This window comes from Triturus cristatus, chromosome 6 (genome assembly GCF_964204655.1).
Source record: "Triturus cristatus chromosome 6, aTriCri1.1, whole genome shotgun sequence".
NCBI lineage: Eukaryota > Metazoa > Chordata > Amphibia > Caudata > Salamandridae > Triturus > Triturus cristatus.
The window spans coordinates 1,071,392,622-1,071,418,015 of record NC_140589.1 but is presented as its reverse complement, the minus strand read 5'-3'; the positions used below and the strand labels follow the sequence as shown (position 1 = coordinate 1,071,418,015).

The following is a 25,394-nucleotide window of genomic DNA, read 5'->3' as shown; positions in this document are numbered from 1 at the left end:
TCACTTTTATATGCTGGTTTTATTATTATCTCCTAACTGATAGAGCCATCTAGCTTCAGCTTCCTTGCCTTTGAATTTTCCAGGTGTCAAACTGGATCTGGAAGATTTTTTATCGAGCAATGCCCCTGCACGCCGGTAGGTGGTGTCCGTCGGCTCCTTGTGATATTGCTGGAAGTGACGTTCACGTTACCTATTTCGGCGCCGACATCAGATCTTTTCTTTTGCCCCAGTCAAGCGCTAACCTGTAAAGGGAGCTACCCTCTGTTACTTTTTAGCAGGATTTTTAGACATTGTGTCGGCCCTTTTTTTTGGTGTGTAGGTTACCATGTCTCGAAAGACGTCAGGGTTTGAACCGTGCAGCACTTGTCACCGCGCAATGTCAGTGAGAGACCCACATTTGGTTTTGTATCTGGTGTCTGGAGCTCAACAACAACTCAAAGTCATGCTCAGACTCTCTGGCTATGGATCCAAAGGCTTTGAGGGAGCAGTCCCTAAAGCTGCTTGCAATCCGACAGGCAACACCGCATCACTCAACTCCTCAGAGGCCACAGTCCTGGTAGAGAGAAAGGTCCCGGCACTGCACCAGGAGTCCCAAGTCCTCTTTGTCCCACTCGAAATCATTTGGACATTCAGGCAAGAGGCACAAAAAGCCCAAGAAGTCAAAGCATCGACTTCTCCCCATTCGACAGCCGACACAACGGAGGAGCCTTGGTGTTCAAGGCCTTGTTCTATGGAACCTGCACCTCTTTCCGCTCCATACCTCCCTGATATTCTTGGAGCTGGTGCAACCCCTGCCCAACTAAGAGAATTTCATGAGGCCATGAGCCTCATTTTTGGGTGGCTTGACGCCTCTGGCATGTCTTCGGGCCCCACAGGGTCAGAGGGGGCTATATCAGGCTCTGCACTGGTGGCTCTGGCCATGGCTCCGATGCTCCCCCATAGATTGGGACATAGATCCAGATCGGCACTCGTCCTGCTACTGTGACCTTCCCCGAAGCCGGCCCGATGGTTCTGGCAGCGCCCACCAGCAGTGTCAGCCCCATTCTGATCTCCTGTGACCCAGAGCCGGTACTATGTCACCAGACTCTGATTCTGGTGCCGACAGGACCTACAGGTCCTAGGTCGTATCCTGAGACGTATTCTGAAGGGCTAGGAGTGGGAAAAGATTGGGAGGGGTCGCTAAACCCTTTAGAAGACCAGCCTGATGAGGAAATGGACTGATATGAGGAATCGGGTGATGCCAGTTACTAGCATGCTTTCTCCACCTACTATGGCTTTAGAGGAGGGAGCGTCATATGCTATGGTGGTGTGAAGGGTGGCTAAGGTCCTTGGTCTTCAGCTTCCTTCAGTGGCGGTCAAGACTAACATCTTGACTCAAGTGCTGCAGCCAGGAGCTTCCTCCTTGAAACACTTACTCCTGTTTAATGAAGCCTTCACGGAGGTCCTACTGGGAACCTGGTCTAAGCCCATCAACAGAGGTCCTGTGAATAGGATGATTGCTCGCCGCCACCGCCCTGCTTTGGCTGACCCAAATTTCCTCTCTATCCAGCCTACCCCAGGGAGTTTGGTAGTCCAAGCATCTAAGTCCCAGGATGCATATCCTTCCGCTCCTCCAGATAGAGAATCCAAGAGGCTGGATAGTTGAGGCAAGAAAATGTTTTCTTCAGCTAGCCTTGTATCTCAGTCAGTGAACACCGTTATTCCTACACTCTGTGGGAAACGGTTGCGCAAGTTCTGCCACAGGTCCCAGAGAAGGCCCGGGCCTTTCTCAAACAGTATCAGATGGGAGAGATGATGCAAAGTTTACTATTCGATGTGGTCTAAAAGGATTAACTCGCTAGACAGAGCGATTTCTTCTATGGTGGCTGTCAAACACCATTCCTGGCTGAGAACATATGGCTTTTGGGGGCTGTCCAGGCCTCGCTCATGGACATGCCCTTTGATGGCACTTGCCTCTTCAGAGACCAGGCAGATACGGTGCTGGAGTGCTTTAAGGACTCACAGGCTACAGCCAAGTCCTTAGGCATCTCAGTGGCCGCACATCCCGTTTGCCTTTCACATGGCTACGGAAGGGGCGTACAGCCTCGCTTGCCACACTCCAGCCACTGAGCCACACAAGTTCAGCAACCCTGCACGGCCGTAGTTCATTCCGACCACATGGGTCGGGCAGCCAGAGGCAGCTTCAGCCCCCAAAACATCCTAGTCTCGCCCTTCCAGACCATAGGCGTTCAATTTGTGGCAGGATCAGCCACCACCTCCACCACTGGCAGACCATCACATCAGACAGGTGGGTCCTCCAGAGAGTCCCAAGGGGCTACTCCCTCTCCTTCGAGATCACCCCTCTCTCCATGCCTCTATCCTACAGCCAGCTGGTGGATGATCATTTACTGTTGCTCTGGGAGGAAGTCAGGACTTTTTTGTCCAAGGGAGCCATTGATAGGGTTTCGGAGCAAGAAGTAGGCTGGAGTTGCTATTCTGGCTACTTTCTGGTCCTGAAAGCTGATAATGGTCTTTGTGCTATCCTAGACCTAGGAGCCCTCAACTACTTCCTCAAAAAGGAAAAATGTAAGACGCTCACACTAGCTCTGGTCCTGTCTGCCCTGAACCCAGGAGACTGGATCGTAGGGTTAGACTTGCAGGATGCCTGTTTCCACATTCCCATCCTGCCTGCCCATCGGTGCTACCTGCGGTGTAATGTAGGCCAAAAGCATTTTCAGTTCACTGTGCTCCCTTTTGGCCTTACTAACACCCCTTGGGTGTTCATCAAGATGATGACAGTGGCTGCATCTCATCTGCACAAATTAGGCGTGCCAGTTTTCCCTATCTTGATGACTGGCTGCTGAAAGGTGGGCTCACCCCAAGCTATCGTCTCCCACCTCCAGACAACGCCGAACCTCCTACATTTGCTGGGCTTCACTATCAACATGCCAAAGTCACACCCAACTCTCTGTCTGACGCTCCCTTTCATTGCAATTGTTCTGGACACAGTGCAGTTTTGTGTCTATCCTCTAGAATGGCGAGTCTAGGATATTCAGACTCTATCCTGGATTTTGGTGAGTATGACTCTGAGGCTACTTGGCCTCATGGTCTCCTGCAACCTGCTAGTGACACATTCCAGGTGGCATATGCGGGCACTGCAGTGGGCTCTGAAGTTCCAGAGGACGCAGTATCACAGGAATCTTTACAACATAGTCCAGATCTCGGCAGAAACTGTACAAGAGCTGCAATAGTGGCTAACGAATCTCGAGTAGAGCAGAGACAGAACCCTCTCCCTTACCCAATCGGATCTCACAGCAGGGACATATGCATCACTTCTGGGATGGCTTGGCCATCTGGGAGAGGTGGAGGTCAGAGGACTCTGGTCTCCAGCGGAATCCAGACTCGACATCAACATGCTGGCGCTCCGATCGATCCGATTGGCATTAAAAGCCTTTCTACCCTTGATTAACGGAAGGCTAATTTAAGTGTTCACAGACAACACCACTGGCATGTGGTACTGCAACAAACAGCGCAGACTGAGGTCATAGACTCTTTGTCAAGAGGCATCCTGAATGCTAGGGTGGACAAACTCAGACTGCCTAGTGGATCACCAGTGGCGACTCCATCCGGAGGTGTCTCAAAGTCTCTTTCAGCAGTGAGGAGAGCCTTGGTTAGATCTTTTTGCCTGCACAGAGAACATGTAATGTCATAATTTTTGTGCTCTAGAGTTTCGAAGGTGTTCTCGCTCAGAGATGCTTTTCATTTCGAGTGGATCTCAGGCCTCCTGTATGCCTTTCCGTTCATACCACTCCTGCCTAGAGTTCTCAAGAAGATCAGGAACGTACAGGCCCAACTCATCCTTGTGGCTCTGGACTAGGCATGGAGAGTCTTATATCCCAAGCTTCTGCAAATGAGCATCAATCCTCAATCCTCCAATCAGGATGCACCTTTTTGAGTGGAGATTGATTGAGCAGTGGCAACTGATAGCTTTCAACCTTCCTCTCAAAGTCTGCAATGGCATTCCGGCAGCCAATCGTTTCTCCACTAAGACAGCATACGCCTGCCGGTGGAACAAATTTGTAATATATTGTACAGAATAGCCTATTGGCCCTCTTTCTGCTTTCCTGATATTTTGCTTTTTATTTTGTCCCTTGCCTAGCAGGGCTCTGCTATGGGCACCTTGAAAGGGTGTCTTTCGGCTTTGTCTGCCTTCCTTAGGCTTCCAGGCAAACCCTCTTTGTTTATAACACCAATTGTACATACATTCCTGAAAGGCCTTGAACATATGTTCCCTCCTGCCCCTTTCCATCTGCCGCAGTGGGAGCTTAATTTGCTATGCTCTGGTGAAGAAGCAGGCTCCTGAAGGCTTAAGGGCTTATGTTAAGGCTGCTACCATGACTTTGCAATGTGGAGTCCCAGTCCTAGACATCTGTCAGGTAACAACGTGGGCATCCCTTCACACATTTATCAAACAGTACTACCTGGATAGTCATTTTGGCTGTTCAGTCCTGCAGGTTTTTCTAGTGTAAATTTGACTGCAGTCCCTCCTCCAGTGATGACCTTGCATGGGTATCTTTTCAAAGGTGAGGAATCTGCGTCTAGATGTCTGTATGAGATATACAAGTTACTTACCTTCGGTAACGCCTTATCTGGTAGAGACTTGATCTACCTGCAGATTCCTTACCATCCCACCCATCGTCCCCGTGCTGCTGGCAAGTTTCTATGGTCAGGGCTGTTCCCTTTCCTGGCCATAGTTTCTTAAAAAAAACTCTACTGTCAGTACTCTTCAGACCTCCACGTTTCTGGCATGGAAAGTCGAATAAAGCAACTGGCGTCAGCGCACTGAGGTGGTGCCTATATAGGTGATGGGGATGTCCCTTACAGTGTGGACGATATCACGCGGAGTCGATCGACGCCACCTAGTGACACGCAGGGGTATTGCTGGAAGAAAAATCTTCCATATCATCCAGTATGACGCCTGGGAACTTCAAAGGTAAGGAACCTGCGGCTAGATCACATTTCTACCACATAACGCGTTACTGAAGGTAAGTAACTTGTCTGGTGATTCTTTAGAGATTCCAATGCCTGTCACTGTACTTTTGACATATATTTTTTGTATCTTTTTATGTTTTGTGCTTCTAAAATCTCCAGTACCAGCTCCAGGTCGTACCACTTCATAGAGGTGAAACCCAGTCCTTCATTAAGAACTTGGAAATTCCATGTTGGCATTACACTACTGAGGTTTTGTACCAGTATTATTTCCCTTATTTGGTCTTCACTTTGTTCCGCGTGACCTTGGGAAGTTGTTCTACAATTTCTATTGATTGCTGTGCTTCTCTTTTGTCTCAACCTCTTCATTGTACTTGCCCCAAAAAAGGAATCTGACCTTTTGTCTGAGGTGCAACATAGGGTGGGTTAGAGGGCTGCCAGGGATTACATTGTTCATAAGAACTGTTTTATGTCACCCCAGTACTGGTCATAATGTAATGTTGTTCCTATATCCCTGATAGGCTCTGCGCATTGGAATGACATACCCTATAGATTTGACATAGGACTAAGGTCAGTATGTCTCTATCGAGTATATTAAACTTAATTACTTGTGTGTGCCAACTAACTCAGAGGTCACTAGAAACTTCTCGAATATACAAGAAGGGATTAGTCTCTGACAACCGCATAAACATGACAACTTTGTTTCCCTTTAGAATCGGAACAGTCTCAGAATCGTGGAAACAATAGATAACAGTTTCACTCAGGCAATCGTGCATGCTTCGTTTCTACAGAGTTGCAGCGAAATAGGGAGACGGGCGTTTCAATAAAAGGGTTTATTGAACAGTCTTATTTCTCATGCAAGAGATATGAATTGCTACAATCGTAAGACAAACTGTGATGTACAATATCTATGAGGTTAGCAGTAAGATAAAATAATACTGCAATAGCAAACTGTGATGTACAATATGTATGAGGTTAGCAGTAAGATAAAATAATACTGCAATAGCATGGTTTGTAGATATGACATATATAAATCAAAATACATACATAAATAACATAATGCTAAAGTGTGATACTCATCTGATGCTTCTAAATTGTTCTACCCCAGTGTACCTAACCTAAGTGCAGTACGAGGTTTGAAGTAGGTGCTGTTTCTAAAGTATTGCTAGCTATATTTTAGTTTAGCCAAGAGTTGCCAAAAGTTTCTTTAAGTTTAAGTCAGCTCCATAACTGAGAATGAGAGAGGTTGAAATCTATTTTCTGGACACGATAGTCTAACCCCCCGCAAGGGAAGTCAGAGAGCACTGGAGCTGGATTCTCTGTGAGGAGGCTGGCAGCATCAGGTCAGTGCATCAGGCTGGAACTCGATCTCCTTCCGAACTTGCCGTGGCGAACCGCGTAGTCTGGGTTGGATCGAATCCTCTGGGAACCGCACTTTGCCAAGGCAAGTGCTGGTATATTTATACCTTGAAGGTGTCTAGGAATGCCAGTATTGACAGTCGGGCAGAGGAACGTCATGAATGAACCCCTAAGGAATAGATGTTCATGCTTCCTAATGAATTCTTGGAGAAATCAATATTGAAGCTGAGGGAAATCCCTAAAGGCTTAAAGGTCTGGTTTTCCAAGAATTCGTTGTGACGTGGATGGATGGATGTAGGTGGCCATGTCTGTATTTGGTTTGTACGTACAATGTCTAAATAAGGGCTGGATTTCTATGTCCAAATTAGGGCAATGTGAATTGTATCTATATAAGGGCATAAATCGGGAAACCTATATACGGAACCTAAATCTGCACACAATACCCACTCCAGTTTCGTATGAACGACGTTACTAAATCCTAAACGTTCTAAACATATCTTAAAACAGAGTATCGCATGGGTTTGCTAAAATACGATAAAACATATCTAAAACATATGTTCTAAAAGATACGTTACAAAACCATTGCTATGCATAAAGTGTTGTACATATTAAAGTCAATGTTCCATTCTAAGCATAGGATTACATTGGAATGCTAAATGAATGAACCAAAATATATACATGTGATGAAATGGCTTGTAAATACAGAAGAAAAAAGGGCCAAAACCATTTTATATCAGGCTACATAAGTCAAATTGTTTTACATGACAAGGTGGCATACTGTCCCTGGAAGTGTTATCAAATAATTCTGTTCTCTATGAATAGTTCTACTATAAGCAGATTACTGTGCCAAAAAATGCAAAAAATACAAATTTGGAAAAAAAAATATATCATGGGAAAAAAGGTTCCAAAGTCAGTAGCATGTTTGAAAAAGAATGTAGGCCAAATTCAGAGTCTCTCCGGAACACTGTGTGCTTGAATCAAAAGTCAGTTTGTGGGGATGGAGAAAACATAACATTTTCAAAACTTGTAGACAACAAGTCGTCTACCGTTGTGGGTGAGAGTTGGAATACCTCGTGTAGAAGATCAACAGCACAGAGATGCGAACCATCGCCTTCAGCATAGGAAGTATCAGCAATGTCCGGAATGGATGTTACCTGTGCGCCTGGTGTTTCCTCTCGTACCTCAGCAGTAGCATGTTGCGTCTGTGAGATCTCAATGAATGCCGCTATCGGGATTGGTAGCCGCTGGGGACAACACATAGCATGGGCCGTTATTGGGTCCAGCAGCGTATCGATATCCGTAGGCAGGACTGATCGGAGTGTCAGACAAATGTCCAGCACGCATTCTTCACCGCATAGCAGGCAGCATAGAACAGGTAAGATGCAATCTTGCCAGATTGGTCTGAATGACAGGAACCAAGTCGTGCTTAATTCTCGTAGGCGAGGTAAACCCAGAATTTGGACGATGCGCTCACGACACCTCATCTCCAATAGAGTTCTTTCCATGGCGAACTGGGTGTCGCTGGTGATTTGGCTTGCCATATAGTAGCAGTAGGAGAAAAAAGAGTATCCCTGCAACGAGTGCTAAAAGGAGCTGCAGTCCGCCAAACACAGAGTGCATGAAGTTTGGAAAAATTCCAAGGACTGCTTGAAAAGGTGCTAACAGTCCTGCACACATGGTCTTAAATACATGTACAATACCGCTCGTATCAGACATGTTTAAGATACGACCTAACATTTCTGCGAAATGCACAGGGCAGTTTGTATACAAAAGGGTATGTATCTCTGCTGAAGTCCTTGCGACTTGGAGGTCATAGGTTTCTTTGGCCGAGGTCAAAGGCACAGTTTTGTGTAAAAGAATGGCTTTCATTCTGCTTAGAGTATCAATTCGAATAGAAGAGATATTCAGTGAAGGCCATAAAGGCGACTCCCTTACTATGTCTATTTGTGGAAACAAGACTTGCATACAGCAAGTGACCCTGGATGCAACCGTTACTAGATATGGGATACCTGGCAGCATGCCACAGCAGCTGTGATCATTCAACATAATGTAACTCCCATTTGAAAGTTGACCAAAGATTGGATGAATCACTGCTGCCGGTGAACCGTGCAGGTGGCAGGATAAGTTTGTAGTGGAACCATCACAGGCTCCGTGTAAGTTAATATCCTGACAAAAGAGTGCGTGTTCACAGTTTTCACCGCTAAGAAACACTTCACGTCCCCCACTCCAACATCTATGTGTGTAAGGTAAATTCCAGGATGTCTTGATGTATACTTTACCCAACCTTTCATATTTGCCTGCTGGTATATTTTTTAGGCAATACTTAAAATGGAAAGTCATAACAGGCAGAGTAATCTTACCATGTATTATCCACTCGGTAGCTGGTTTTTCTGCCACTGTGAATGGTAATTTCTCTAGTTTTTCAATGCCCAGCACCGTATAGTCTTGTGGTACTGTAAATTTCGGAACCATGTTGGAGGCATGGTCCCACCATGCCGATTTTGGTATCAGTGAACCGCAAATGACTAATGCGGTATGTATGAGTGTTTTCGTCACGTTTCCCCGATGAACTCACCGTGTATGCAATACTACATATTAAACCCTCGGGTTCCATTTTAAAACAGTAACCATTTTGTGGTTGCCCTCACATAGGCTGCGCATTGAGGCCATGCCTAGGCCTAAAGGACACACAATCTTTCTTTGACTTCTTTGTGACCTGTGCAAACTGACTCCGCTGCCCGAGGTCAGTCCTGCCCGGCCGGTTCCTTTTACTGCGGCCTTATGGGATTAGCATCAGGGCCCAACACATCATAAAGTCGTGCATCCCACACGAACCCCGACTAATCTCTTTCACACCTGACCCTATTTCCTACTTTATGGCTTGTTTTACGAGGAGGAGGTGTCCGTTTTATTGGGGTCTGCTGATATCTGATGAGGGTTCTGAGCCTCGCTGGGTAAATAATTATGTGCTCACCGAGCTGAAATGTGGGATTATCATCATGACTGTGCTCTTTCTTTGAAGCGAAAATATGTGAACGATCACTTGTAAAATAGGGGCGGTGTTGCCCAGAGCGTAATATTCTGTATATAAGAAAAGACTGGTTTTTGGTTGGGAGCAGTCTCCTGAGAACATACATTGTGTTGTACTTCTCGGATACCTGTGATTGGTCTGCAGCCAATAAATACGATCTTTGACTTCACCTAGAAGATTCTGTGTTTCTGTGGTCTGAAACAGGAAGAACTCGAAGTCTTCGGGTGTGTCCCCTGGTACCGCTGGGTTGGTTCTGAAAAACCCAGTACTTCAGTTGGCGCCCAACGTGGGGCGATTTCAGCAGTACTGGTCCAAGCCAGAGGTTCGTGAGGAGCTTCGTGTGAAAATTCTGGAGGAAGGCCGCCACTTCATCGACCCCTGCATGTCGACGTGGTCCGAAAGTCTTTACTGCGAGGTTCTCCGCGTCCCGACGGCTACAGAGGACTGCTGCCCTGACTATCGCCCTGTTTTGGACCCTTGATGCTTTGGTAGAGTGAAACGATTTAACGAGTCTTCTGGTGACGTCATCGATACCTCAGTTAAGTATAAATGGAGCGTCTCCCAGTTCTTAGTTTGGTTCTTAGTTTGGTATCCCTTCGGGATCGCTTTGATTTGGAACTTGCAAGTGCCAAAGCCGAAGGACTCGTGTATTCACGAGACGATCGTATTCGATAACCCTTTGAAGTTTGAAACTAGACTAGTGAGCGAAGAGGCCTGGTTCTAGTATATTTGGAAATTTGTTTTGTTTGGGTTGTAATAGGGACTCCCGATTAGAGGATTCGTGTCCGGTTCCTCCAATTGGAACTCCAACGTATGAGCTTTATGTAAAACATGGCGTGGGCCCCATTACGTATAATGAAGTATGGATCCGATACACCAGGAAGGATGGTGTTTTAAAATGGCCCCAAAATGGTAGTTTCGACACAGAAATCCTAGATAACTTAGAAGTTAAATTATTTAAAAAGAAAGCCCGGCCGGCGATGTTTGATTCTTTCCGCCTATAGCGAAAGGAAGCCAAACAGAAAGAAATTAAATTAGCGAAGAAAAATAAAAGAGAGAAAGGTATGTCGATAATGCAAGCAGCCTTACAGTTTAAAGATAATGAAGAAGGACAAATGAATGAGCAGCTGCACAGGCAACGTAAACTAGTGATTGATAAATGCTACCCAGTTTTGCCGCCCCTTCAGCAAGATGCGTCAAAAGAAAAGGAGAAAGATCCCCTAATGTCACATTTGCTGAGTTCACCACCCCCGTATGCGCAGAGTGCTACAGCACCTCCGCAACCATTAAATGTACAGCCTCTAGTTAATTTGCCGCAAGCCTTCCCGCAGCCGCCAGCTCCCCCTCAACCGGCTCCTATCCCTACGGCTCAGCCCTCTCAAGGGCCACTGGTTTCGCTGCCTATCTCTTCTGCGCTTCCCGCGACTTTACCTAGTACATCAGCTGCCTCCCTCGGCGCTCTTCCTGATACGACCCCTGTACCTGTATCTGCACCCGTTTTTCTTCCCTCTGTCTTTCCCCCTGTTCTTGCCTCAACTTCTCCTTCTACACGACAACGAATAGCTAGTGCGGTCACTAGTTTTATGTCGCCTCTCTTCGGGTCATCTAGTACGACCCCTGGTTCACAACGTACGCAGTTGCGTAGTCAGCTGCCAGGTTCTGAAGAGAAAGAAGTATTAGACCGCATGGCACATAAATGGATTCCTTCAAGATATGATGTGGAATCTGTTGTAAATGTTTTTCATCAATGGGAAGCACCAAAACAGAGATACGTTTTCGAGAAAATGTGTGAATTCCTCTGTGAGGAATTGGAAGATCATGTTCTAGTTTCAAGCCCGCAGGAGTTGTGTCATGTACGGTTCGATTTTGAGAAAGGCACGATTGTGGGACGCGATGTTGATAGAGCAGTTACGACATTGTTGTCCTTCAGGAATGGGGATTGTCATCAGTCGTTGTTCGAACAGGAGTTCCCTGTAGGGAAAAAGGTAAAAGCGCGCCAATATCCGATGCGTGAGGTTCCTCCAGTTTGGAGACCTGGTGATTTAAATGCTAATCCACATTTTCAGCGTGTTTGGGTACACGTGCCATGGAAGCGCGCTGAAGTAATAGCGCTTAAGCAGACATTGCCTGACCCCCGTAAAAACCCTGCAGGATATTATAAGGAGTTATCACAAACCGCAGAATCGTGTGTCATGAATTTAGCTGACATTGATATGTTGTTCGGGAATGTTGTTCCGCAGCCTTAGTGGGGATTGATTCGTAATACAGATCATGCTGCAGAACTAGGTGGCACATGGGCTAATATCATTGCTGCAGACACCAGACAAGTTGGTGGTGCCAAGCCTGAGCCCGTGATAGCAGAACTCCCTGGTAGAATTATTACCTACATGAAGACTTTAATGCCGGCGATGCCTGTGAATTGGGATAAATTATCCGCATGCAAACAAAAGAAAGACGAAACAGTGTCTGATTTCTTCACCAGGTTTGAAGAAACATTTATCGACCACAGTGGTCAAGACATTGAGTTCGGAAGGTGGTCAACGGTTATTTGTTGATAAATTTGTGCATAATTTGCTCCCCGAGTTGTGTAAGAAATTAAAAGATTCAGAGAGTTCTTGGGCTGTTTCCTCATCAGCGCAAATACTGGCTACTGCACAGTATTACGAAAATAGGGATAAAGATGAGAAGGATAGAGCAGACAAGAAAACAAAAGAATTAAAGACGAAGGTTCTTTTACAGCAGGCTTACCCGCCACGTGGAGATCAGAATAACTATAAGCAAGGTCAGAGTAACTATCAACAACCCCAACAGTTTCAGAGTAACTCGCAAAGGTTCGGGTATTCCCAACCACGTGTTCCTGTGGGTCCCAATCAGTGTTCGTATTGCAAACAAGAAGGGCATTTTAAGTATAGTTGTCCTATACTGTTGCAGCGCACGAATAATGCTTATGGCGCGAGAGGTGGTCAGCAAGCTCCTAGAGGTAGAGGGCGTGGGAATGTTCCCCAGAACGCGCGTCCTCTTCTGCATCAAAATACGATGAACAGTTTTGATCAGCAGGCCAATGTAACTGGTGGGACAGCTCAGTACTATAATAACGACTATTATGCAGAAGATGGAAATGCGGAAGGTAATGATTACTAGGACAGCCGTAGACAAAGAGAGGGAGTTGTTTCAGTACCAGTGGATCAGAGTGGACCATATGTTAAGGTGACTACAGCAGGTGTGTCAGAGCCTTTTCTGTTGGATACTGGTGCTGCAAAGAGTTCAATTATGCACTCAAAACTCCCTGGCGCGCATTTGTCTGGCGAAATGAATGTTTCAGTAGGTTTTTCTGGCGCCCCGGTTAGGAACCCGATCTCTAGTCCTATGCCTCTTTCTGTTGGACCTTGTGAGCTGAAAGCACCCCTTATCCTAACGACAGGTTGTGGTGAAAACCTGTTAGGATTGAATTTGTTAAAGAGATTACATGCAACATTATATTGTTCCCCCTCGGGAGTACAACTTACACTGGGTAGGGAAGTGATTTCTCCAATGTATTTGTCGAAGAATAAACTGCCAGCTGAATTGTCGTCTCTTCCGGATGTCCTTTGGGCTACTGGTCCTAACGATGTGGGTCTCTTGGAAAGACCGCCATATGTGGTCACTTTGAAAGCCAATGTTAAATTGCCACGCATTCCCCAGTACAAGATCTCTAATGAAGGTGAGAAAGCGTTGTTAGCGATCATCTATGACTTGATTGAAAAGGATGTAATCGAAGAGACAAGAGGCAACGTTTGCAATAGTCCTGTTTTGCCTGTTTTAAAACGTACTGACTCCTCTCAGCCACCTGTTTACAGGTTTGTGATCGATCTTAGAGAGGTAAATAAGATAGTTGTGCCACAGTTTCCAGTTGTCCCTGATATAACTGCCTTGTTAACTATGATCCCAGCTTCCGCTGCTTGGTTCTCAGTGATTGATATAAAGAATGCTTTCTTTAGCATCCCAATTGCAGAGGAAAGCAGGGATATTTTTGGTTTTAGTTTAGGAGGTCGCAGCTTCCGCTTTAAACGCGCTCCACAGGGCTACTGTGAAAGTCCATCAATATACTGTCAGGCTTTAAAAGCGCAGCTTGATGCAATTGTCTTACCTAGTGGTGCTACCCTTATTCAGTATGTTGACAATTTACTAATCGCTGTGGATACTGAAGAGATTTGTAAAGAAGCTACATTGTCATTGTTGCGTCATTTGACTGCCTTTCATCACAAAGTGTCTCTCTCAAAACTGCAATATTGTCGACAAGAAGTGACCTACTTAGGTCATCTCTTGTCGAAGTAGGGAAGGAAACTGACCCCAGAAAGAATTCAGGCCATTGCACAATTAGGCGTGCCAAGAACACAGAGGGAAGTGCGTGCTTTCCTGGGTATTACTTCATACTGTAGGCAGTGGATCCCGAGTTTTTCTTTGCTGGCAAAACCTTTAATAGCATTAACATGCAAAGATACACCGAATCCCGTCCCATGGTCTGAAGAGTGTCAGAAAAGTTTTTCGGAATTGCGTAACGCATTATGTTCGGCTCCTGTGTTGGGTATCCCCGACTACAGTAAACCTTTTACATTGTATGTTCACGAGAAAGAAGGTTGTGCGTTGTCAGTGCTGACACAGTCTTTTGGAGACAGACAGCGTCCATGCGCGTATTTTTCGTCGACTTTGGATCCAGTAGCTAAGGCATTGCCAAGTTGCTTGAGAGCCACAGCGGCAGCAGCTGTGTCTATTCGACAGTCTGCTGGGTTAGTAATGAATAACACGTTGATTGTAATGGTTCCACATGCAGTGGACACATTGTTAAACAGGACCAAGACACAGCACTTAACTAGTACTCGATTGTCAGGGTACGAGTTGACACTGCTAGCGAGTCATGTGCACATAAAGAGGTGCAATACGTTGAATCCAGCTACATTATTACCGATTTCAGCAGACACAGATGAGATTGAACAGCATGATTGTCTGTTCAGAACAGAAGAAGAAACAAAAGGGAGAGTGGATCTTAAAGATACTCCCCTGGTTGAGTGTGATGGTACCTTATGGGTGGATGGCTCGTGCTTCAAGCTTCCGAATGGTGATACGACTGCTGCATATGCTGTTACGACTTTGCACACGATTGTTGAAACTGCACGTATACCACATAATTCGGCTCAAGCAGCAGAATTAATTGCACTTACAAGAGCATGCGTGTTGTCGAAAGGAATGAAAGTGAACATATAAACTGACAGTCAGTATGCCTTTGGCGTGGCCCATAGTTTTGGGCGCTTGTGGAAGGAACGTGGGTTCCTGACTTCGCATGGAACTAAGATTCAGAATGGTCAGTTGGTGAATGATCTCCTTGAATCACTGACCTTACCGTTACAAGTCGCGATTGTGAAATGCAGTGCACACAAGAAGATTATTGATGATGTTGGTCGTGGTAATGCGTTTGCTGGCGAAATCGCGAAAGAAACAGCAAAAGATGTGACGAATCGAATGTATGTTGCAGGCCCTGCAAGATGGGTTGGTGATGTTGGAATGTGTGAAGACACGATAGAGAGTGTGAAGTCCCTTCAAGCTGAAGCCACAGAGAAAGAATTGAGCATGTGGAAAGAAAGTAAGGGAAAATTGGATGAAAATGGTTGTTCGGTTGATTTGTCAGAGCACCGGCGATGGTTGTTACCTGATGCATATGTGCTTCCAGTGGTCATGATGGCACATGGAATGGCGCATATCAGTGTGAAAGGGATTTGTAAGTTGTTAGCTCCAGTATGGCAGAATGCTGGAATTCCCAAGTGTGCAGAGAATGTGGTCAAAAATTGCATGGTATGTTTGAAATACAATCCTGGTAGGGGAACCCCAACTCCAGCTGGTCATTTTGCGCCTCCAACGTATCCGTTCGAGGTTTTGCAGCTAGATTTCATCCACATGGAAAGGTGCAACAATTTGAAATATGTACTAGTTGTTGTCTGCGCTTTTTCAAGGTGGATAGAAGCATATCCCCTAAAAGACAATACTGCCTTATCCACAGCTAAAGCCCTTGTCAAGGAATTTTTCCCTAGGTTTGGAATGCCAAGAATGGTATGGAGTGATAATGGGAGTGAATTTGTGGGACGAGTGATGAAGAATGTATGTGAGGGACTAGGTATAAAGCAGAAATTCCACGCTGCAAATCACCCCCAATCAGCTGGACTAGTAGAGTGTTACAATGGCACTTTGAAACTTAAGTTGGCTAAGATTCAAGCAAGTTCTGGTCTTAAATGGCCTGATGCTCTGCCCTTAGCACTCCTATCAACAAGAATGACTGTGCATTCACGAGTGGGACTTAGGGCCTCATGTAGGTAAATAAATTTTACCGGTTCTTAAATACCGAGCCGTACCGAATCGGTAAATTAGAATCGGTAAGTTACATGTAGGTAAAAATTCGGTAACAGTTACCGATTCGGTAACAGTCGGTAAATACGAATCGGAATTCACCGATTCGGTAAATACCGAGGTGAGAATTACCGAATCGGAAAATACCGAGGTGGTATCTACCGAATCGGAAAATACCGAGGTGGTATCTACCGAATCGGAAAATACCGAATCAGTACGTATGGATTCGGTAAATAACATCACATGACTTGACGAAACAGCTAATCCTGTGCAACGACAGCCCACCCAACCAGGAACTGCCCACACCCAGGCAGGTGTACACAATTAGCCGAAGTGGCCACACCCAGGCAGGTGTACATAATTAGCCGACCCTGGAGAGGCTCGGAGTGCAGAGGAGAGGCAGGGAGCAGTTGCATGTGCGAGCGGGAAACGAACAGCATGTCCAGCCAGAGCACACAGAAAGACGGAGGGGAAAGGAGGAGGAAGCTCAAATTCAGCCCCAAGGAACTCCAGGTGCTGGTGGAGGAGGTGGTGAAGCAGCACCAGAAGCTGTTTGGGAGGCAATCCCTGCAAGTGCCTGAGGCCGAAAAGCGCAACATATGGCTGGCCATCCAGGCGCAGGTCAATGCTGTGGGAGTGACCCACAGGGAAATTGAGGTCCTCAAAAAGCGCTGGTATGACCTGAGGATTGTGACCAAGAGGAAGATGGGCGACATCCAGAAGGAGGCCAGCCAGACCGGAGGTGGAACCAACAGGGCACCTGCCCTCACCGAACTGGAGGAGCTGGTGGCGGCCACACTCGAGCAAGAGAGCGTCGTGGGTCTTGGGGACGCCGACAGCTCTGCCAGAGCCGCAACACACCAAGGTAAGACGAAAGCACAGCAATGTAGCCGCCCCTACCCCTATCCCACATCCCCCATTGTGACACGAGAATCACACTGCAGTCCACACGTGTCAGTGCAGACAGGCAATGCATTCCGGGAGATGTAGTCAGGGCAACACTAACCATGACGTAAATGTCACAGGGCAACAAGGCATGTCACGCACTCGAGGCACAAGGAGACAGAGGACAGATTGGAATGTGAAATGATTTATTGTGACGCTTGCAATGCAGCCCTTCGGGGACACTGAGCCAATGTTGTTTTTCTGTCCACAGATGTGACATCATGCAGTACAGGGCATGCTGCAGGGGAGACGGCACACCGGCCACAAAAATCACCTCTAGCCAGCACGAGTGCAGACCAGGGAGCAGGCCCACTTGCAGCCGCACCACCTACGCAGCCAGCCTCGCCGCACACAGAGCCAGCATCACCTCACCGAGAGCCAGCATCACCACCACCAGAGCCAGCATCGCCACTCATGTTCGATTCACCGGCCACATCTCCGCTTGCAGGTGTGAGAATGAGGAGGCGTCCAGCAGCCAGGCTACGAGCCTTAGACACCTCGTCAGACGACAGCATGGGCCCAGAAGACCGCACCGGGCCCCAGGAAGGGAGCCATCCCACTGTGCCCCAAACATCACAGGCAGCACAGACGGGAGCAAGAGGGCGCCGCAGGTCGCGTGTCCAGAGTCCACCAGCACCCACTGACGGCCATGGTGTCTTCTTGGGGCTCGAGGGCCAAATGTTGAAGCAACAGCGCCTGCAATCAAAGGCAGTAATGTCAGTCCAGAGGCACATGCGGGTGATGAGGACAAGCTTAGTCAACATGGACACAAACATTGGCGGCATGGCTGCGGGCATTCGGGACATGTCCCAGTCAATCCAGCAGTTGTGCAGCAAATTAGATGCTGACATCGAAGCACGGCGCCGGGAACGCCAGAGAAGGGACACTACCAGCAGGGCACTCAACCGTCTGGCAACTGCGACTTCCCTACTTTGCCGGCGCTCTGTGACGATGCAGGAGGGCCTAACACAGTGCTGCAGCGACCTGTCACGGGGGATGGTGCAGGTGACAAGTGCACTAGGGGTGCTATTGACAAGTCAGGCGTCGACAACTGCTGCAGGGGATGCTGCGGAGAGCATCGACACCAGCAGCAGCATCACACCCCCCGTCCCCGAAGCACGCAGGAGCAGCAGGCGGCTTGGGGTTGGCTCTAGTGAGGATGCACAGGCCGTGCAATCCACCACTGCAGCGCGTATGCGCAAACATTGATGTGGCCCTGCTTATCCACTTGCCATTGGGTGACGTAACCCTGGACATACTCATTGTATAGATGGCATATTGCCAGATTGGCCTGTTCATGTGTTCATGGCGTGGTGCCACATTAAACTACGTCATGACTTCTCACGACTCGCTGTGTCCCCTCACTTACTCAGAAATAGTTGCATGTGATCTCTGCCCGTCTCTCTCTCCCATCGATTGCAGTTGGCACTCTAGCTGCGCTGCCCTCTGGCTGGCCTGACTCATCCTCGTTGTCCTCAAAATATGTTAGTTCCACATCTGTACCTTTTTTCGTGGCAAGGTTGTGCAGCATTGCACAAGTGGCAATTATCTTGCAGCAGGTGATGGGTTTGTACTGGCGTGCGCCTCCGCTCTTGTGGAGGCAGCGGAACCTGCTCTTCAGCAGTCCAAACGTGCGCTCCACCACATTGCGTGTAGATTTGTGGGCCACGTTGTATCGTCTCTCACTCTGGGTTGCTGGGTGTAGGTAGGGAGTGAGGATGAATGAACGGCATGCATATGCACTGTCGCCTGGATGAGTAAAAGGGAACCATCAGTTACATGCCTCTATACACTCTGATTTGCAGGTTTCAAGGGGCGTCACTGTTACTTACCCAGCAGGTATCCCTCTCCGAATTCTCCGGCTCTCAGTCGTGTGTAGATCCCACTATTCTGGAAGATGTAAGAGTCGTGGGTGCTCCCAGGAAACTTTGCAACAATATCTGTGATGATGTTCCCTGCATCACAGATCACCTGCACATTGATGGAGTGGGTGGACTTCCTGTTCCTGTAGATGTGCTCTGTGTCAGCTGGAGGACAGATTGGGATGTGTGTACCATCAATACAGCCGATGACATGGGGGAACTGTGCCATGTGATAAAAGTCTGTTTTTGTTTTCTGCAGTGCAGCCTGTGTGTTTGGGAAGCTGATGTAGTGGTGCATTCTCTGCATCATGGCATCCAGGAACTTCCTGAAGAAACGTGACAGGCAACTCTGGGATACCCCACCCACCGCAGCTATCACCACCTGATAACTGCCGGATGCCAACAGATGTAGGCTGCAGAGCACCTGCACATGTGGGGGTATGGCGTGCGCCCTTCTTATTGGCTGGTCCAGGAGTGGGTGAAGGTCCCTGATTAAGTCCATGATGGTTTCGGGGTGTAGCCTGTACCTCTCATGTATCTCTGCATCAGTCAGCTGGAATAGTGTGATGCGCTGTCTGTAGATTTGTTCCTCCCGTCGCCACACCCTCAGTCCTGCTGCCTGTAGACGTAGGCGCCTTGCAATGACGTACATGGCGGCCATGTTGTCCACGCTGTTGCATTTTGGGATTGCTTATGTGCATTGTTGATGGTTACCACCTGCTTTCCATCCGTGTTAATTACCGACTCTTATTTACCGATTTTCCTGGATTTCTTAATTACCGACTGCTCCTACATGTCATTTTCAATTTTTACCACTTCATATTTACCACTTCATATTTACCGATTCGTTAATAATGTATTCGGTAAATATGAATCGGTATTTTAGAATTCGGTAACTATGAATCGGTATTTACCGCCTCATATTTACCGAAAAGTGGTTTTTGGACTCCTACATCTCACTTGTCTGAATACCGGTCGGTAACGGCATATTTACCGAAAATCGGCTGTTACCGACCGGTATTTGGCTACCTACATGAGGCCCATAGTCCCTACGAAATCGTGTTTGGCCGCCCGGCCAATATATGGGGAGTGCCAAGGCCTAAAAAATTCAGTGAGATCGAACATCCAGTACTGCTTGATTATTTGTATGAATTGACGGCTAAATTGCGTGTTTTACACAAACAGGTGCATGATACTCTGCCTCAGGTCTCTGAAGCTCCAGGACATCCTATCAATCCTGGATCATGGGTGCTGGTCAAAAACTTCAAGAGGACAAAGAATGATGAGCCTCGTTGGACCGGCCCCCATCTCGTCCTTCTTTCAACGAGATCGGCTGTTCGAGGAAAAGGGAAAAAGAACTGGATACACGGCGTTCACTGCAAAAGGGTCCCTTTGCCTTTGCCTTACGACCAGTGAGTCCAGAAAGGGATCGCTGACTCAGAGACTGAGACTGTGCCTCGTTTTCTGCCGTTTAGCGATGCACGAGTAAAAGGAACGCTTTCTGAGAAGGAAAGCGATGACATCTTGCAAGAAACTGTGCCACCGTCAATTCAATTGGACACTACAGAGCCTGAACTCTTGTTTCAAGACCAAACAGTACCTACAAGAAGTCGTTACAATTTGAGGCCGAGAACTATGGACAAATAAAAATTCATTTTCTTTGATATTTTTTGAGAATTGCAGCTCTCTCTTCCATCTGAGAAACTTTCTTATTTTTGCTTTTTCGAACCGCCATCCGGGTTCAGCTGCAGGGTCGTGGTGCCAAGACTTTGGGGTACAAGCCGGAGACGTTAGGTCAACGGTCTGGTTGGTCTAGGGCGTTCCCTGGACTGACAGATGTACTCCTTAGCAGAAGACACTCATCCGCCGCGAACAGCACGATTAGAGGATGGAGTTTTTCGAGATGAAGAGACCCGCTGAGGAAATAAATTTTAAGAGCAGAATATGTAAAGTAATGAATAGCAAACGCTTTGTAATATTATGTCTGTTTGTCCTATTTAGCATGATGATGTTTTCTGTAGGTTATGTATTATTGTCTTTTCAAGTGCCGTTTGCACCCACTATACAGCCCATACCTCCTCCTACTGTTCCCTCACACTCTTTCCACCCTCTGCCTGAACACGAGCAAGCTAGACGTTCTGAGTTCGTAAACAATTCGTTTATTCAACTTCTGCACCAGCACCAACTAGTTATGAATACGAAAAATTGCTGGGTGTGTGGTTTGATGCCGCATACCATTAATAAGGGTATCCCATATCTAGTGCTGCCGTTTAGCTATAATGGGTCATCATGGGCATTCCAGACTATGTTTCTTTTTGCGCTTGAAACCTACTCCCCGCGACCACCGCGTTCTACTAGACCTAGCACGAACAATAAGGCCTTGATGAAAGGAGTTGCTGATATGAGCAGTGATATCGATGCATATTCATCTATTCCCAAGGATGAGTTGCGAGCTTATGTGGGTTGGAACACGACGGGGTATAGCATTAGTCTGGGCGAGAAACAGCGTAAAAGTTCATCTCCGATTTGGGTCGTACCCCACATAGGTCGGTTCTGTTTACAGGGCAATGGTCAGAATCCAAGAGCTCAACTAGGGAGGAGTGCCTGTACTGAAACGTAAATTTTTCCGTCACAGTTTTCCCCTGCGTTTTTGGCTGCCAAGGGTACATACTTTGTTTGTAACGATCGAGCATATACATGGTTGCCCCCTGATTTCTCGGGCACGTGTTATGTTGCAAATTTGCTACCGCCGACATTTACTGCCGCCTCTGATTATCACAAGACCAGAGTTGTGAGAGGCGTTGTTAGTGAGGAGGATACTGCCGGTCAGGAAGCGGGAGTCTTTTTCCTGGGTTTCCTGCCGTTTTGGGGACCAATGGTCAATAGTAGGAACCTGAGACAACTGACTCGTGTAGTTGAAACCACTGTTAATGTAATGGCTGGTGCCCTTGGTAACTTGACAGCTGAGCTCCAAGCGGATCGCCTCATGACGTTGCAGAACCGTAAGGTTCTAGATGTCATACTTGCAGACCGTGGTGGGGTATGTAAGGTTCTCCAATCAAGCTGCTGTATTTTCATACCAGATAACGCTCCGACAGTCTATCAAGCCATCTCCAAATTGCATAAGATTTCCGAATCCATTCACGTGGATAAAGGAGATTGGTCGATGATGGGGTGGCTCTGGGGACTGATATCAGCTTGGGGATGGAAGATTCTAATAGTCACTGGGACGATCTTAGCCATTTTTTTCCTGTTCTGTCTATGTGTACAGTGTGCTCCTGTAATGTGCAGCCTCTGTGTTACATCATGTGTAAGGAGACCTGTATCAAGGGACGAGCTGAGCAATAGGATGATGCTACAGCAACATCTCCATGGCCTTATGAATATAGACCTGGACTCAGATTAGTATGAGTATAGTTATTGCCTATGTAAGGGCAAAAGGAGGGTCTGTGGTACTGTAAATTTCGGAACCATGTTAGAGGCATGGTCCCACCATGCCGATTTTGGTATCAGCGAACCGCAAATGACTAATGCGGTATGTATGAGTGTTTTCGTCACGTTTCCCCGATGAACTCACCGTGTATGCAATACTACATATTAAACCCTCGGGTTCCATTTTAAAATGGTAACCATTTTGTGGTTGCCCTCACATAGGCTGCGCATTGAGGCCATGCCTAGGCCTAAAGGACACGCAATCTTTCTTTGACTTCTTTGTGACCTGTGCAAACTGACTCCGCTGCCCGAGGTCAGTCCTGCCCGGCCGGTTCCTTTTACTGCGGCCTTATGGGATTAGCATCAGGGCCCAACACATCATAAAGTCGTGCATCCCACACGAACCCTGACTAATCTCTTTCACACCTGACCCTGTTTCCTACTTTATGGCTTGTTTTACGAGGAGGAGGTGTCCGTTTTATTGGGGTCTGCTGATATCTGATGAGGGTTCTGAGCCTCGCTGGGTAAATAATTATGTGCTGACCGAGCTGAAATGTGGGATTATCATCATGACTGTGCTCTTTCTTTGAAGCGAAAATATGTGAACGATCACTTGTAAAATAGGGGCGGTGTTGCCCAGAGCGTAATATTCTGTATATAAGAAAAGACTGGTTTTTGGTTGGGAGCAGTCTCCTGAGAACATACATCGTGTTGTACTTCTCGGATACCTGTGATTGGTCTGCAGCCAATAAATACGATCTTTGACTTCACCTAGAAGATTCTGTGTTTCTGTGGTCTGAAACAGGAAGAACTCAAAGTCTTCGGGTGTGTCCCCTGGCACCGCTGGGTTGGTTCTGAAAAACCCAGTACTTCAGTCTGCTCCCCTTTGTGCCATTTTGATCTGTCTATCAGTGAGATGGAATTCTGCAAATAGTGACGTAGTATTGATTAAACGCCAAGGCACATAGCCAGAACACAGGTTTTGAAGCGTCCAGCCTTATAGCATGTTAGAACGTAGTTGTGACTGACCATGTTGCAACATGACCAAGTCTTGTTCCATGATGTCTATGACAGAGGATACAATGCTGTCCAAAGAATATATCCTGGACGACAGAGTCGTTAACCCATTGTCTACTACAGAGAGAGATTTCTCTAAATTAATACGATCAATTTCTCGTATTCGTTCTGCAGTCTCTGCTTGGGTGACCTTCCATGCTTCATTATAAGCAGCGTAGATACCGGCATATATGAAACGTTTTTTATGCGGTTTTCTTGGTCCTAGCAAGCATTCCCTAAGGTCTGCGCCTTCTTGAAGTAAAGTTAAGTGTTGTTTTACATCCTCTAGTGTAGCTTTCTGTAGCCAATCAAGGCAAAGTTTCCCTACACTGTAAGTTGTTACTACCCCCGGATGCTGTCTTTGGACATAACGTGGGTCTGGCCTATTAAAGGTAAAACCTTGTGTTTTGCTCAGGAATCTATCTTAACAGTTGTTTGTGTCTAAGGGCCAGAGCAACCATTTTTTCCATTCAGGATCTGATCTGTTGTGATGCAAAATATTACGTATGCCGACCTCCCCCTGTGTAGTGCTTTCACTTGTAGGTGCAGGTATAGACGGAGTGTTCATGTCTTTTATCTTGGCTATTCCAAGGCATGATGTTTGTTGGACAGTGTCATTCAAAAACATAATTTGCTCTGAGATGATACAGGCTCTAAACAAAGCTTCTATTCCCTGTACTTGCCAATCTGTAGTACCTTAGACACTTTTCGTCTCAATGTTGTCTTTCCAAAAGTCATAACCCTGTCTAGACAGTTGGGCAATAAAGGCTGCAGAATAAATCTGTTTGGTATTCGTCAACATACTTTTTATTCCTGTCTTATTGACATTCTTAAAGTAAAATGTCTCTGCATTCGAGATATTAAACCCTGAAAATTATGGAAATTTCAGTGCAAATGTTTTCGAGCTACCCTTTGGTGGCGTAGGACAATGTTCCCATTGGTTATACATAAATACAGTACTAGGTGTTGCACATTTATACAAGAAATGATGACCATAGTGGTTATAACAATCCAGTTGTTCATAGTCTGATGAACCTTGTAAATATTCATTATTAGTAAATGCAGTTGACATCTCTAGATCAGACATCATATTTTTAACAGTCTTGAAGTCCCAATCATCAGAAAAGGTACTGGAGGTAATAAAGTCACTTAATGAAATTTTAACTAAATGTGGAATCTTCAAAATCTCCGATGGACCAAAAATGTCATATTCGGTTTTGTCCCAAACTATACCATCTGGTATTGGAATCGCTGTGATGTTCACTGCTGACAAGTCTCTTGCTTCACAATGGGATGATTTGTGTGTCTCGAGAAGTAAGTTCACTCTTTTACTTGTTGTGTCCATTTGAATATATCTTCCATTAATCAGCATACCCATAGTTATTCCCAGAGCTAACAAAAGTAGAAAGAAGAATATTCCCAAAACAATCCATAGTTCAAACCACGGTGAAACCAGATAAGTCTTTTTCAGTAGATGAAAAAAGTCTGTTGCTTGTTCTTTGAAAGTTTTTTGTGCTGGCGACATTTCAGGCTCGCTGGGATCCTCAGAAAACGTATCAAAGTTTATGAAATAGCCAGAAGCAGTTCTGTCAATGGTTGGAATAGCATCAGGATTTGTTAAATTCACTGGAACCAGTTGATCACTTGTTACTTCGTTGTAGACATGTGTATCAGGACGAACTGTTATTTGGGTCTCAAGAGGTACAAGGTCCATAGCATTGTTGCTTAGTCCTCTATTTCTTACTGTCGAATCTTCAAAGGTGATGAGCCTCTCAGTTTGAACCTCTTGGATTGTAGCTAGAGGAGTGCGTCTGCTACATTGGCGGATTCCACTTGGCCTACTGTTCAGTATCGGCCACATAGTGTGGTTTGATCAGGTCGATGGACACAAATCTTTTCTCCTTTTTACCAGCATGGAGCGGCAAAAGTACTGTTCTTGATTCGTGGATTGCTAGGACAGGTACTGGTTGTCTGGAAGAAGGCCCAAATTCCTTCTTTTACGTGATCTTTTCTTTGACTAGATCCCAAAGCTTTGGTATCCAGACAGGCCTTGCTGGGACGGACAGATTTTCTTCAGTAGTGTTTGGCTTCAGGATCACGTTGCTTTGTTGCTTTCTTAAATCATTTAAGTCTTGTAAAACAGCCAAACGATCTTTGATATCAAATTGTTTGTTTTCCACCACTGTGCCTTTCATATCTAAGTCCGGAACCAACATTCTAGTCCCAAACAGGACCTCATATGGAGTGACACTCCCTAGAGAACTTCTTGGCAAGTTATTAAGTGCGCATTGGACCCCATATAAATGTTTGACCCACCCATCACCCGAACCTAATACCCTAGCTGTTATAGACTGCTTTATGTCCCG

The 25,394-nt window shown here is 46.4% G+C and overlaps 1 protein-coding gene across 1 annotated transcript in view; it reads left to right on the top strand.

Moving 5' to 3' along the window:
• Positions 1-25,394, top strand: part of DYNLT2 (dynein light chain Tctex-type 2) — a 275,307-nt gene that overhangs the window by 117,639 nt on the left and 132,274 nt on the right. The gene's annotated exons all lie outside the window — the stretch shown is intronic.